Source organism: Capsicum annuum, chromosome 12 (genome assembly GCF_002878395.1).
Source record: "Capsicum annuum cultivar UCD-10X-F1 chromosome 12, UCD10Xv1.1, whole genome shotgun sequence".
NCBI classification, from domain to species: domain Eukaryota; kingdom Viridiplantae; phylum Streptophyta; class Magnoliopsida; order Solanales; family Solanaceae; genus Capsicum; species Capsicum annuum.
Window position 1 is genome coordinate 27351797 of NC_061122.1, and position 15618 is coordinate 27367414.

The 15618-nt window shown below is 33.8% G+C and overlaps 1 pseudogene; it reads right to left on the reverse strand.

Annotated features, from left to right (window-relative positions):
• Positions 1-13387: 13387 nt before the first annotated feature.
• Positions 13388-14936, reverse strand: LOC107849335 (annotated as a pseudogene).
• Between the last annotated feature and the right edge of the window lie 682 nt (positions 14937-15618).

Genomic DNA, 15618 nt, shown 5'->3' on the forward strand with positions numbered 1-15618 from the left:
TATGTGTCATACACCCAACCGCACACCCTCACTATTTCACTTGTGCGGTACCTTGGGTGGCCCACACTTAAACTTGTGCGATAACACATGCGTCGCACACTTATCTTTGTGCGATAACACGTGCATCCCACACCATACCGTATAGGCTCATTGTTTCACGTGTGCGATGACCAATGCGATGTATACTTAAACTTGTGCGATAACTTGTGCGCCATACACCCTTCCAATTTTAACATATATCCGTCTTTGAATTGGGTCAAACTGACCCGAATTTCATTGTTTCAATAGAATCCACACCCTAATTGCCCAAATTCATCCTTATTTCACCCCCAAGCCATATAAGATTTCTCCCTTACCATTCTCTTTGTCCTTTAAGATTACTCTTTGCTTAACAATCTCAAGAATTTCCCCCTTCATTCCTAAATCTTCCATCATTAAGGTAAGTTTTACTTTCTTAACCCTTAGTTACTGTGACTTTTTGTTATAGTTAATTGATTTCTTGAGGATTATGAATTAAATTCTTGCCATGTCTATGTCAAAAAAAGATTTTGAACATCTTGGGAAGATAAGCACCATTGTTGTAGTACTTGAGCTTGTACATGTGAGTGAATTGTATTGCAACTAATGTTGGTGCATCATATCAAAGTGTATGTCAGCGAAGTCTGAGTACCCGATAATAACACTTAATTGGTTTATAATAATAAATTAAGTGTGGGGTGGTGACTTCGCCACCTTCATCTTAGTAGTAGTTAGTTTTATTATGTGTGGCTGACTGGTTGATGTGATGAATACAGGAAAAATGGCTCCAATGATGATCTCCATACAGGTGGCATGACTCCTAATGTGGATGAGGAGTACTACTAGCTAGGTTCTTTATCTTGTTATTTGCACTAGGGATAGTGCTTAGCTTAAGTGTGGGGTGGCTAGTTACTTTGCTACTTGTTTTGTAAGAAAATAGGACCTTCTCCTTAGTATACTTCTGGATAGGATTAGTTATTTTATTTATTTTATTAGTTATTTAGTCATAATTAGGTGCTTTTATTTAGTCATTATTAGGTGTTTTTCTTGATGATGGATGGATTACGACCGTCTTAAGAGAGAACTAGTCATTTAATTGCATGTAACTGTTCTTGTGGATCACATGACATTATAGCATAAGTATGTGATGGATCATTACGTTCGAAACATCTAGGATCTAGTTGTGATTATTGGTTTTATTTGAATTCATTTAATTATTGGGTCGAGAATCTATAATGCTCCTAATTGAGTTGATCATATTCCATGAGTGTGTAAGACTGTTGTATATTCCTTATTTCAACTGATGCTAGAACTTGCCTGGTGTGTGTGCAAAGCGAAATAAAGATTATGGGTTTAGGAGATGATTTAGGCATTTCTTTGACAGCCATTGTTTATACCTTCTTTTGACCTACCTTTGCACATTATCTTAGCTAGCCCCGTTGAGCCTTTAGCTTATTCTTTTGTTAGCCTCATATGTATCCTAACTCATTCTTTAATAGACCATAATTTAATCGAAAATCTCCTAAGCGCTTTAATGTAAAATCAATTTGAGTTAGGAGTTTGACAATAAGAGGAAAAAGGTGAAATTGATGCCACAAAGTCTAGTTATTGGCGTGTGCAATTGATGTAGTTGGGAGTAGCAAAAATTGTTGAAAAAAGTTCCAAATTTTATCGACATGTTACAATGAACCTGTTTTGGCCCTGGTCCTTCTTGGACATTGTGCACCTCAACTAAGGCAAATCGCTTAAGTTGAGGGTGGCTATCATAGGGGTGCATGACGTGAAATGGGTGCAATATATATGTGTGTGTATATTTGAAAGGGTTGCATACTCCTACCATAGTGTTATTAATTGAGTTTAATAGGATGGGGTGAAAACAAAAGATATGGATAGATGAAAGTAGTGTAATTTGCTTGTTAGAAATTGGTCTTAGTTGCATAATGTAGTGTATTAAAGTGCTTAGGGAAGATAGTCACTATTTCTGGCCGAAATAGTTCCTACCCATCCTTTAGCCTGCATTACAACCCGTAAAAGACCTATTTGATCCTAATCTTAGCATTCTGATATTAGTCGAGTATTACACTAAGGGGAAAAATATAGTCATCAGTTGTAATTTGAGATTCTTTGTGAGAGTGAGTGCAACTTGATTCTTATACCCATATTGTTAGAAATTGCATGATTGTGAGTAATTATAGGTAACTTTCTTGTTGTGGGGGCATATGGTTGATGAAGGTTGAGTAATTTATATGATTTCTTTACTTAAACGGTATGCATGAATTTTCCAACTTAATGAGTCCATTCTTGAGGGAAGGTTGTCTCTAGTAATGATTCATGAATCTACTTCTTGTTCATAATTGTTGTGTGAGCCTATTTGAGCATCTTGTTTTCCTTTCTGGGTGCTAAGACTTGTGTAGTACGCATAAATGGATATGTTGTTCAAGGACAAACAAATCTTTAAGTGTGGGGTGGTGATCTTGGGTGTATTTACACGCCTAAGCGCCATAACTTATTCATATTTTAGCTAAGTTTAGAGAACCAAGTGCCTAGTTTATTATGTTTTTAATCTACTTCTATGTAATTGAGCTAACCAATGTGATTAGCATGATTTCAGGTATTTATGAGGTAGATAAAGACATAATGGAACTATGGAATGCGGATGACATATGACACAAGAGAGAGTAGCAGTCTGGACCAACTATGGCGCCTAAAAACTATGTCTAAGACTAATTTATCATTTATAATTAGTTTAGGGACTTAGAAGACAATTATGACAGAAAAGATTATTAAAAAGACTTGATGCTGAATGTTTATCATTATTCAATATTTTGTAGTATTTTGAACAAGGGAGTAGCGGCTTAGGGTGGAGAGAGAAAACGTTTCTGTCTTGTTTTCACTATTTGCACACCAAGATCGTCTTCTAGTTTTTGGTATGATGAATATTTCTATTGTTATTTTTATTTTATTCATGAGTAGCTACGTTTATTAGTTAGGGTTATGGAAGCCTTGTAGCATACGATCTATTACTTTGGGTTTTCGAATTCATCATGTATTGATCTTCTTAAATCATACTCTCTTCGTTTATCTTGAATTCTCATGGCTGCAAACATAGAGGATGTGCCTTAAAACATAACTTGTTCGATAGAAAGGTTGATGTTTGAAAAAGAGAGTAGTGACAAGAAATAGAATTTTCAACCCCTATTTCATATGTTAATGCCTTAATAGGATTAACTACTTGGAGATTTCGTATTGTTTTAGTAAACACTTTTGATTCGATAGAACTAAAATGAATTAGTCCTTAATGGTTGAGAAACACTAGGATTATGTTATTAAATACAATATGTTTCTCTGTAAGCATGATACATGTATGAATTAGTAAAACCCATAGTTAGAAAGCATTGAAAACTACAAGGTGGACATAACCCTAGCTTGCTATTTCTCTGAATTCGAATACTACTACACAAATCTCATCTTGTTAAACTGAAACCATTAATTTGTGAACTGAATCAAATTCCCCCTTTTTGTTTTATAGAAACGAATAATTAAAAGTCAACTAATCTGCATACAATTTAATTAGCACCATATTCCCTGTCGGATTCGACCCCAACCTAGTTTGGTTATATATTTGACAACGATCGCTTACACTCTTGTAAGAGAGTTAAAATTTGGACGTATCAGCAATATGAATGAAATGTCATGTCGTTTGATTTGAAAAATGCCCCATCGAAATTTCAGAAGATAGTGAATGATATATTTAATCCTTATATGGATTTCATCATCGTTTATATTGATGACATTCTTATGTTTTCTAAAACATTTGAATTGCATATCAAACATCTTGATATTCTTAAGAAAATTGTGATACAGAATGGCTTGGTGATATCTAAGCCAAAAATGAGTTTATTTCAAACAAATGTTAGATTCTTAGGACATAATATCTGTCAAGGGAAGATTACTCCCATTCATAGATTCATTGATTTTGCTTCTAAATTTCCTGATGTTATAACTGACAGGACTCAATTGCAGAGATTTTTAGGAAGCTTGAATTATAGTTCCCATTTTGTATGAGAATTTATCTCGTGATTTAGCCCCGTTATACGATAGGCTAAAAAAATTATAAAGAATCGAGGACAGATAGTCATACAAATCTTGTTAAACGTATTAAATAGAGTGTTAAAACTTTACCCTGTTTAACTTTAGCCAATCCTGCTTGGCAAAAAATCATTGAGACAGATGTATCTACTATTGGTTATGGTGAAATATTGAAACAAGTTAATCCCCATAATAAAAATGAATACTTGATAAGATTTCATTCAGGTAAATTGACTGATAGTCATAGAAAATATGCTACGATAGCTTATGAAATGCTAACCATTGTTAAAAGCGTTTTAAAATTTCAGGATGATCTTTATAATCAAAAGTTTTTGATAAAAACTGATGATCAATCTGTGAAGTATATGTTTGATAAATATTTTAAACATGATGCTTCAAAGTTAATATTTGCAAGGTGGAAAGCCCAATTAGCCCCTTTTGATTTTGATATTCAGTATAAAAAAGGAATTGATAATTCCCTCCCTGATTTCTTATCTAGAAAATATCTCAGTTAAAATAAATTTGTATACATCGTTTCTTACTGAAAAATCATTAATTACCATTTTAAAGGTGATTCCATTATACAGAGACATTCAAAATATCATAATTGATAAAGTCATTCATGATATGGTTGAAGAAGAATGTTTTGTCTTTAATTATGAAGAAATTAGAGATATTGAATAGTATGATTTAAAAATATCTGATTGATTGTGCTATTTACAGTATGATTACTAACCCTCCATTGCAGATGGCCAAAGGAAAAGGACAGGGCAGATCAGGATGAAGATCAGCCTCCGGTGGAAGGGGAAGATCATCCCCAAACAGATCATATTCTCAAGGGTCGTCCGACGAATCCTCATCTAATTCCCCCGTTATACAAATGGAAAATAGGAGTTTGATAAACTCCAAGGTATTGCAGAAAGGCGAATCTTTATCATTTACTTCTATCCATCTGGATTATATTTCTGAAGATAGTCGGTTATACGGACAATTACAAGCTTATTTAGCAGCTCAAAACAAAGTGATACATTTGCTTCAATCCCAAAAGATAATGATGATATCAAACCTTATGAAAGGCTAAAAAACAAAGAAATGATATTTCTTATTGAAAACTCTGAGATTCAGAGGCGAAATGAACCGTGAAGGATACTCCACAAATATTTGATGACCAATTTATATTTTTCAGGTGAGTCATACAAAATTCGCACTTATTATGAAACCATTCTCAGTACCACAGGTAGTGCAGAATGCGAATATTTCTCTGATTATAACTGTTAAAAGAATATTTATAACTTTTCTAAAATTGTTATTAAACGGATTATATCCGTAAAAGATTGGGGAATGACCACTATAACAGAAAAGCAGATATTGCTCAAAGGTTTTAAAATAAATTTTACTTATTGGGACTATATTTAGGCCTTTGATAAAGTCCTTTATTATAATAATGATCGACATAAGCATACTTGGTTCATAAAGGTATGCGCAAAGACCTTTGCAGAACCAATTCCAAATTGATTTTTAAACTGGTGGTCCTATCATGGTCTAACCATTCAGATATTGCCAGATTCATTTTTAAAGTTATACAAAGAATAGGCCAAAATCTCTCCTCAGTTAAACGAATTGTATCATGCAGATCATATCTGCAATCTGGATAAAATTGATCAAATGTATTTCTTTCTTGAATTCTCTATTCTTTGGATTCATAAATGGACTCCGAAATTCGGATTCATAGGAGAACAAATCTCATGATTCCATATTTATACAGGATATTTTATAATAATTTTTGGGACAAATTAATGAGAAAAGATCCCAAAATAAAAATATTACATGGACTGGAACTCTTGAACTCTATTCAAAATAAGGTTCAAGAATATTCAGTAGCCCCTCGACAAAATATTATCAAGGAAAATTCACTAAAACACATTGCAAGGAGAATCGTTGTACATGACGGCGACAGAATTGAAATGATAGAAAATTATTTGGAAGAAGTGCGAAAAAATCTGATGAAATCAGTTGATAGTCGTGGCAAATCAAACACTTTAATAAAAAGTATAACCAGCGAGGATATCACCGAAGAAGGTGTTGAAGACTCACAACCAATCCCTTCAGATAGACCTCTGTCAGAAGATGCCATTGCAAGAACGAAGAAATTACTTAAAAAATTAAAAGGAAAAAATAAAATGTGATAGACTATACCCAAATGCCTGCATAGTAAATTCACTATGCATGGGAACCGAATGTGGGACCCTTAGTACTATTGGCAGATTCCTACACAGTAGATTCACTGTGCATGAGACATGAAGGTGGAACCCATTTTACTATTCGTAGATTCCTTTTCTTTTCTATAGATAGGTGCCTTCATTTGTTAGGGAAGGCAAGAAAAGTTTTTCATCTTTTTTCTTTTCTCTCTTGAAGGCTCTCTCTCTCTAGTTCTTCATCTATCTTGTATAATATTCTCAAGTTTGGAATAAAAGTATGCCATTAATTACTATTCAGGCATTGCATCCGGTCAATTAAGGTAGTTATTTCTTCTTTTAATTTGAGTTCTTTAATACTTTCTCTCCCTTTCGGCCGTGACTATGTCAGGCTAAAAAAAGTTTCATATCTATGCTGAAGATCTAACTTCTCTTATATAATAGCCATGAAAGATCCAAACTCTATAAAAATATAAAGGAATTTCTCTATAGTTTGTTGACTTGGTTCCAAAATGGTGGTACAGTCGAAGTTGGTACTACTTTTACTGGCTTTGTCTTAGTGACTACGTCTAGCAAGCCGTGAATCTTTAAACCCGTTAAAATTGAGGAAGAGGGCTTCCTTCTTCACGGTTAGAACTGCTAGACACATGGGCTCAACTCAAGTATGTATTAAGTTCTAACAGACCCTTTATTTGGGTAAAACTCTCCATACAGTCAATAAGCTATATGAAATTCTTATATATTTCGGTTGGCTTTTTCCGATATTAACTTATAGGTCGGGATGGCCGCGCGGATTACTGCCAGCCCTGATAGATCCTGTAATTGTATATATGTTGTATGTATATTGTTTTAAGTGGTATTTTAAGTAGTATATATTCTACATATATGTCTACATATTTTCTATATACTAAAATAGTATATATTTAATGTGTATATGTTTCTAAAGTAGTATAATATGCAATGTATATATGTTATATGTGTATATATTTTCTATAGACTCTAAAGTAGTATATATTTAACGTATACATGTCTGTATGTTTTCTAAAGTAGTATATATACATATAGTGTATATATGTTGTATGTATATTGTTTCAAGTGGTATTTTAAGTAGATATATATTATATTGTACGTATATATGTATATATATTTTCTATAGACTCTAAACTAGTATATATTTAAAGTATACATGTGTATATATTTTCTAAAGTAGTATATATTTAGTGTATAAATTTTGTATTTATATTGTTTAACATATTTAAAATATATATAAGTGTGTATATATAGTGTTATATTGGAAAAAATATTTAATTTTGAGTTTTTTTTTATAGTTTTGACCGGTGAAAATTGGACCAAGGTTAAGTGGGCCGGTCTCGATTTATTTGACATATTTTCACTGTTTGGGCCCGGATCGGATCGGCCCATCAAAATTGACCCGATACCAAACCGGCCCAGAACCCAGTAACTTGAAGTGGGCAGGTTCTGGATTGAATCGGACCGACCCGTTTAACAGGCTTACTTTCATCACCTCCTTTTAATTTTCCATATGATTAATGTCATATTTATTATGCCCTTTTAAAAATTTCTTAATGTAATATTACTGAGGTTTTAAGAATGATGTTGTACATACTTGTAAGAAAATTATTTTATAATATTATTTTTTTATTTTATATTATTCTAATCTTCTTCATTCTATGACTATTCTAGTTCTAGATTTTAAAATAGTTCTAGATTTGACAGAACTGTAAAAGAAATTTTTTTAACAAGAATCTCATATTATGAGGCATTATTTTTATAATTTTATTATTTTTAATCTTTTTCTGTAATTTAATACAATTTTTAAGTTTTATTTCTAATATAATCAGTTTATTTTCTTGGTTATTTAAAGACAGATTTTATATTGCTTGTTTTGTGATTTGATAAACTTTCCTAATATTTTTTGTCAAATATAGCGTGTCAAGCTAAGAGTGTTGAGATTTAATAAACTTATAAATTATTTGGTTGGCTATTTGATCGTGTATTTATTTTTTTTTGGTTTAAACCACCCGGTGTCCGGTACCCGCTTTTTAGGAGTTCGACTATATCCGAATTCGCCCCGTGTTGGGCCCCATTTGGGAGGAAGAGCTCCCAACAGAGTGTTTGTCTATACCCAGAGTCGAACCCTCGACCTCTGGGTAGGTTGGGGCAGCCCCTTTTCGCTGCGCCACCACTGCGTATGTTGTATATGATATTATTAGATATGTTGATTTCTATGGTATTTTATTCTTTGACTATTTCTTGTCTGGATTATTTTATTTTGAGTCGAGAGTCTACCAGAAACAGCCTCTCTATCACATTTTTGAGGTAATGATATGAACTGTGTATACTTACTCTTTCCAGACCCCACTTAGTGGAAATATACTGTGTTATTATTGTTGTTATTTGAACAGAGACAAGTTATCCTAATGATAAAATTGCAATATTGAAATGAAAAGATTATTTAACAAATATATTTGTATTAGTGGAAATTTGATTTGTTAGATTACAAATAAAATATAGGAAGTGAGTGTAATATCATATACTGTATGCATTTGTTTTGTTTTAAAAGAAATAAATTGAAATAAATTTTTATTTCCAATTTTCACAGAAAAAACTATTAAAAAAGTTAACGTTGTAATTCAATCTAAGCGTAAAATAAATCAATCTCCAATTTAATCTCGAAATGCAATTCCTTAAACCTCATCAAGCAAAATAATCCCTCAAAAGATCAAAATTGCTCAAAGTTATAACTTTAGGGACAATTTTGAACCTTACTCTCAATAGATATTTGATCATGAATATTATTCATAATATTCCGAAATATGCTTGAACTTTAAATATTCTGAGATACTTGATAAATATTTTGAAATAAGTTTTCATAATATTTGAATTTTTGCAAATCACCTCAAAGGTATTTTTATTATTTTAGAATTCACTTTTTGTACTTTATAATTTTTTAAAAAATAATTTTTTCTACATAAAATAACTCAATTGTCATAAAATTTTAATTTTTTAACTTCAAAATTACTCTATTTTTAAATATATATACAATGACCAAACATAACTTCAATTTTATTTTTAATTTTAAAAATAATAAATAAAGTGAATATATTTTTGGCTTTATAGCTAAACGGATCCTTAAGGACCAATTTTGTAACTTTCCCATTTTGTTTCTGGGAAATAATTATATCTTCGCCTTTCTCCTTTGTCCCTTTCACTATTTGCGCCTTTCAAATTGTTTCTGCAATTGAAATCTAGGTTACAGACTAGAAAGGATATGAAGCTTATGAGTTCAGGATTTAATTAAGAGTTTGTGTCAAAGCGACGAATTGATTTTTCGAATGATCACTCAACTGGTAGTTATAATTCAGAAAGTTATTTTTCTTGTTGACTTTCTCAATCATTCAACTAGTAGTTATTATATCAGAAACATACTTTTTTATTGAAAAAAAGATAGAATTAAGAAAAAAATGATTTTATGTGATAATAACTATTAGCTAGTGATCCAACAACTCAATCGCTAAAGCTATTGGGTTCAGCTGAGCCAGGAACCAGTGCTAGGCTCTGCTCTCAGGTATAGGGAGAGTGATTATATACACACAAAGCCTTCCCGTCATTCGAGAAACATCAAATCAATGACAACAACAAATCAGGGGTTCAGAGAGAATAGAGTGTGCATAAACCTTATCATTCTCTCAGAAGTAGAAAGGTTGTTTTCGACAGTGGAGAAAACTAAAATCGTGGAATCATATCATGTGGCTTTGTTATTGTGATAAACAAACCCTTATTCTCCTCTAGCACTCAGTAGGATTTGAATTGGGGAAATTGTTGGAGTTACAAATATCAACACATCTGAGCAAGTTGTGGGAAAGCTGTAAGCTATGAACTTGTATGTGCAGCTTGTGTAGCTTGGTGGGTTATGCATCAGATTGAGGTTTTAAAACTATGAAGGATACTGTATTAGGTTTGTGATTTCGGAACATTATGCAATGGATTACATGATCCTTTTTTTCAAAAAAAAAAAAAAAAAGATACAGGGAGGGAAAAGTTTGCTACTCGAGTCACCAAAAGAGGTAAGTGGGAAAATATTGGTCCTCTTATTACCTAATATAAAATACAAAGCGAAGTGTTGCTGCAATCATCTTGTGTCTTTTAGTTTTGGGCGGAATGCAGAGGATATATGAAGGGCAAAGCTTAAGGTTGGGCTCTTGGGATGCGTGCTTGTTTTCTGATAACCTGATATCTATATTATGCAAGTCCATGTTAACATTTGCTTGATCAAAAAGTCCATGTTAACATTTGCTTGATCAAAAAGTCCATGTTTCCATTTGTTAGATTCGAAAGTTTTCCGGTACTTGCTACTTGTATACGCTGAATCATGTATGTGCTCCAGCAAATTTATCCCTATATGTCGATGCAGCCTGTTTTCATCTGCGTTCTTAGTGTTCAGTTCTGCTGGTTATCACTTTTTGTTTGCCTTTTTATATTTCCCTTCTTATCTAAATACAACAACAACAACAACAACTAACCCAGTGTATTCCCACAAAGTGAGGTCTGGGGAGGGTAAAATGTACGCAGTCTATACCACTACCTCCGAAGAGGTAGAGAGGCTGTTTCCGATAGACTCCCGGCTCAAGAATGAGAATAGTATACCAAGGCCGTAATGAAATAAGAGATATGGTGGATAACATAAACAAAAATAAAAGATAAAAAATAATAACAATAAATATCAGAGAATTCTGAAATAAGAGAAATACGAGCAATACACAATAAATATAAGAAAACGGATACTCACCTAGTAGTGACATACTCTCACAATACCTAAGACACCCACCACACCCAAACTCTCCTAACCCCTAGCCACAACCCACACACTCACACTAGCCTTCTACCCTAATCCGCGACCTCCACATCTTCCTATCTAGGGTCATGTCCTCAGTAACCCGTTCTTATCTAAATGTTGCTTCCTTTTCTTTGGGTTCTGGCTTATCAATCCAACTCCGCAACAAAAAATATGAGGAGATAGATACATAGATATAAGAATCAATATATTTAAGTTCATCCTGGAGTCATGAATTTTGAATCATGATTATAATTTCCTCGAGGAAGAGTTTTGAATTTCGAATTATGATGCTTTCTAGTGCAGACACGCTTAATTAAGGTATTTTGTAGATGGCATAGGAGGTTCTTCCACAAAATTGTTATTGTTTTTGGAGAATCAAGCTGTTTTACTTTTGTCCTATTACGTAGTGTTCCTAATGTATAATTTCTTTGCTGCAACAGAATTTAGCTGGGATGATGTGAATGCCGATAAACATCGAGAAACTTATTATAGGTCATAGTATCGAAGCACCAATTGGGAGATGGCAGAAAGGTATACATTCTTGTTCTCATATTATGTATGGAAATTGTAATTGCTGGAAAATAGTCGATAAGAAACATATTGCCTCTGCTGTTTTCCCCAAGATACATGCTAATTGCATTGCTAGTTTGTGTCCATTGCAAATAAAAGAATAGTACATATGTTGATCCCTATGTTTAAGAGCTTTCTCTTTCTTTTTTAAATAGTGAATTTTCTTCTCGGTGCTACTTATAAAAAAGGCTGAAAAGTTCTTATTCATTTGAAGATTGTAGATGTGGAAAAAGGTAATATATCCATGAAGTATCACAATTAACTGAAATCGGAACTACCTCATCATATTATTTTATTTGCTGTCCCAAGTTCATAGCAATAATTCTATTATATGTTAACATGAAATGTGCCTTAAGTGATAGATTTTGCTGGAAATTTCGATTGTATCTTGTATTGAGTTTTTGATCAAGTAGTCTGTAGTCTAGTTTTTAGTCAAGCATGTGATAGAATGGGGACATATACTTTAGAATAAATGGTTTCATACCAAATATGTTGATGTCATAAAAAAACATTTACAAAGGAGCAATTTAAAGTATGAGAACAGTAGGAGGAGATATAACAGACGTTGCTATTTTCTTTTGAACAGGTTAGTAAGAAGTGTAGTATAATCATGGATGAGATCAACAATAGCTTATAGGATGATGTTAGATGGTGCATGTACATGCTGATGATATTGTGGCAACTGATGGAGTTAAAGCATGTACAAAAGGAGCAGTTAAAAGTGTGAGAACAGTAAGAGGAGATATAAAGGAGTTTGCTATTTTCTTTTAAACAAGTAAGGAAGATGTTGGTATAATCGTGGGTGCATACCCAGGGTCTTCTGTAAACTTGAGTTTAATTATGCTAATATTGGATGAGACCAACAATAGTTTGTAGGATGATGTTAGATGGTTCATGTACCTGCTGATATATTGTGTCAATTGATGGAGTCCGTACCTAAATGACATGTGAAAAGACAAAAGTAATCAAAATAACGTGCAAAAAAACTTTATAAAAGCTACATATAGCGTACTAAATTAGTGCGGTATATAAGATCCTTTAAAGTACCATGCCTTAATGGCTGTTAAAGTTAATGGACTTATATATCGCTATAGTTTAACCTAAGTTGCGATGATTTTTCCCATCTATCCTAGCCTTGGTTGATGGATAGAGTTACTTGATAGTTGTTGCTACTGGGAGGTGGTGGGAGCTGGCCTGGACTCCACGGTTATCAAAAAAAGATATCATATACAACATGTGAATGTCCCTGATGCAGTTCCTTCACACGTTTTCAGCTGACAATAATATTGTTGATACCTGCCACCTGAGTACCACTCTTTTGTTGATACCTTGGGATATAGAGGATATTGACATGCTATATTTTTGGTGAAAATATATCTGCTGAGCAGTTTTTTTGCAATTATGCCGTGCCATAACTAAACTGGGTAAATGGAGCTGGATAAATAGTGAGGATTCATATAGCTGACCCGACTAGTTTAAGGCATAATATTTATTGTATGTTATGCCATTATTCATTCCGATACACTTGGAGAACCACTACATCACTTGCCAAGTTACTTCATAAAAAAAAAATTAAAATACATCACTTGTTATGTTCTTGCTTTGCAGAACTGGCATTGATAAGCACTAATGTGATGGCAAACGCTTGTTGGCCATCTCAATTTTTATGAAGAATCTTGTTCTTCATGTCTTCTATGAATTGGTTGAGATTCTTCTCTGAAGACCCCTCATCAGAAAGTGCATTCTGAAGGATCATCTTTGTTTCTCTACATTTTTCTTCATTTCATTTGATCCACTCAATTATCTTTCCAATATTTTCTGCAACTTACTCCCTCCTGATTAATCTTCCGGTGCAAAGATTCACACCGATCCTCCAATCATTAACTACTAATTTCCTGTTAGTAAGTTGATCCGCCATAACAGGAAAGCATATCGTTGGAACTTCACACAATATGCTCTCCAAGACTGAATTCCATCCACTATGAGTCGAAAAACCTCCAACTGCTGGATGTGATAGTACTGCTAATTGAGAGCACCACAGCACAACCAGTCCTCTATCTGCAGTTTCTTCCTCAAATCCAAGAGGCAAAGTGTTTTGTTCCCCAGAAACGAAGATATTGTGATGTAGCACCCAAAACTTATCAGAATGCCTTGTGCTATTTCCAGAATATCCTGTTTACTTAAACTAGCAAGAATGCCAAATAAGATGTATAACACGGTACCATCTTGTTTGCTATTGAGCCAGTTGGTGTAATCTGAAACCGGTAGCAGGCTCGTTGAAATTGTTCTCTTGGTGAAGTTTGTGGGAAAGATTGACCCAATTGCATAGAATGGCTGCTGCTCTTGGAACACCGAGATGGTTGAAGACTAGCTCTTGCACTGTATTACCGATGACCAAGTCCGCTTTCTGTGCAAAGTTACCAAGTTCCAAAAAAAAAAAAAAAGTCCGCTTTCTGTGCATCTTCAATACACTTAAACACATAATTACTGTCGTTTGGATCAGCATCTTGACAATATGAAGGTAAATCTTCTGGTTTAATGGCTTGGATTCCTGGTATGTATCTGATGGTGTCTTCATACTTATCTGGACAAAATGATAGCTCATTAGCTACTCGATTATGTAATGTAACCAGAAATTAGACAGTAATTAATAACTTCAATATATGGGGTTCATACCATGACACCCAAAGTGACCATTACTCTTGAGCAGGTCGGTGTGATAGAAGACTGTAAGCACTGTTGCTGGTTCAGTCCAAAATGAAACATTGATGAGATTATATTTCTTGGCAATCATTGATCCCCATATGTGGAAACTGTCTGCTATTATACAAGAAATTGGTCTATTTGGTTTCGAGAAGACTAGATTTTCAATGAAGTCATCCACATGAGCTTGGAAAACATGAGTGAGACCTTCCATGAACTGTATCGCAGGGGCCCTCCTGTCAAAACTCAGTGGAAAACCATCACTAATTTTGGCATAACGAATGTCAAAGACCAGATTCCTCTGCATGGGAGAAAGGGTTGTCCTCATCTTTAAGTGACTGAGCTTTAGCTATCTGCTGGTGAGTTGATTCTGTGCCGACAAAGGTGATGGTAGAACCTTTTGAGGCAAGCTTCATAGCAAGATGTGTGAATGGATTTATATGGCATTGAAGAGGAAGTGGTATCAGTACTGCATGTGGTTGTGGATGTTTCTTAAGGTCCATTTTAGTCCTAAAATATAGTAGATGGTTGCCTTTTTTGAGAAAAGTGTAGGCAAAAAGTATATAGGAGATGGTTGCCTTGTGTGTTTATATCAGAGCTCGGAAGGAGATGGTGGCTTTATATATGTTCTTTGATGCAGAATTGTTGTATTTTGATTCTCTAAGTTGTTGGCATGCTGGACTTATAGCTGCATTTATGTGACTTTTGGACCCTCTCCTAGTCTACCTCTTAAGGAATTTAAAGATCTGAGATGGGCCACTATGCCACAATTAAAATGTACTCAAATATGTCTATATGCAGGATTAATGTCTTACATTCGTTTGTCTGGTGTAAACACCTGCTTGTGTCCTGCATTCGTTTTCGTCAACCTTGCATCTTGCATTTGTTTTTTTGGTGTAAATACCGACTTGTGTTCTAATTCATTCGTTTGTTTGGTGTAAAGATCGAATTGTGTTCTGCATTCGTTTGATAAATAATTATTCCTTTCAATTTGTTTGTCTTACTTTTCTTTTTTGGCAGCTCCTTCGTTCTATCTTTCTGCACTACATGCTTTAGTTCAAGACCGCAAAATTCAAAAGTTTTCTTTACTTTGGAAAATGATACCGAGGGAGGAGAGATAGTGTCTGATTTGTTTCTGGAAAGAAAGAAAAAAACATGTGATATGAAAGACGACAAAATGCAACA